This window comes from Anomaloglossus baeobatrachus, unplaced genomic scaffold (assembly GCF_048569485.1).
Source record: "Anomaloglossus baeobatrachus isolate aAnoBae1 unplaced genomic scaffold, aAnoBae1.hap1 Scaffold_332, whole genome shotgun sequence".
NCBI lineage: Eukaryota > Metazoa > Chordata > Amphibia > Anura > Aromobatidae > Anomaloglossus > Anomaloglossus baeobatrachus.
This window is the reverse complement of record NW_027442700.1, coordinates 175,461-176,502: the sequence shown is the minus strand read 5'-3', so window position 1 is coordinate 176,502 and position 1,042 is coordinate 175,461. Positions and strand designations below refer to the sequence as shown.

The following is a 1,042-nucleotide window of genomic DNA, read 5'->3' as shown; positions in this document are numbered from 1 at the left end:
GCAAAGGGTGGCAGTGACGGAAAGTCAGGCAGCCTGTCCTGTCCTGTCCTGTCCGTCCGTCTTTTTGTATCATGAATTGGAAAGACTGCAAGGGGGAGGGGAGGTGCTTGTGTCCAAAAGGAGGAGTTATTCAGATTCATTGCAGTGGGCGGCGGCTGCAAAAAGCACCATTCTTCTTGTTTTTGCTCTGCAAAACAGCCTTTTCAAGGGTTGGCTTGGGTGACAAAATGTCTTCTGTAGGCGTGGGTTTGTCTCCCTCTCCCTAAGATGTGTCCGGTATAGGCCAGGGTGCCACTCAAGGCCGTAACCAATTCGGGTTATAGCTTCTCGGCCTTTTGGCTAAGATCAAGTGTAGTTTCGGAGGACGCTACCTTGGTCGGTACTGGAAGGTGCCTGGGATTGCACGTCTGCCGGCCTTGAGGAAGTGTGTGCGCCTTCTGGTGACACATAGCCCTCTTGTGCCTGGACGGTTCCCAGGCAACGGGAGGCGATCACCTTTGTTATTTTGAAGTCCTACTGATAAACAGAAAAAAAAAAAATTAAATCTGTTCTTATCAGTTTAATATCTGATACGTCCCCTCTCTGGGGACCATATATTAAATGGATTTTTAGAACAAGGAGATGGAAAAAATCTTGCTCTGTCCACTGCACGCATTGACCTGGTATTGCAGTACCTCCAGGACCGGTGCACCCCTTCTTAACCCAGTTTCCAAAAGCAGAACTCAATTCACCTGATTCAAATGAGCCCCATTAGTGAATTGAAAGAAAGCAAAAACTTTATATGCACCTCAATTTGGCCAATTCACTTTTCACACTTTCACCCTTTTTTTTATCTTTCACACCTTTTACTTGCTTTATTGATGCAAAAAGCTGTGCCAAATAGCAAACTCATCTCCACTCAACTTGACCAACTCTGCTATGTCCCGTGCAGTATCTTATTCTCAGTCTTATCTAGATCATTTGCAATTGAATAGAATAGATCCCTTTTGGCTGCTTATGACTGTGTAAAATATGTAGTTTTACTGGGCTGGGATGAGAGAAT

At 45.2% G+C, this 1,042-nt stretch overlaps 1 pseudogene; it reads left to right on the top strand.

Moving 5' to 3' along the window:
• Window positions 1-490: 490 nt before the first annotated feature.
• Window positions 491-696, top strand: LOC142270730 (U2 spliceosomal RNA; annotated as a pseudogene).
• The last annotated feature ends 346 nt before the right edge of the window (window positions 697-1,042 follow it).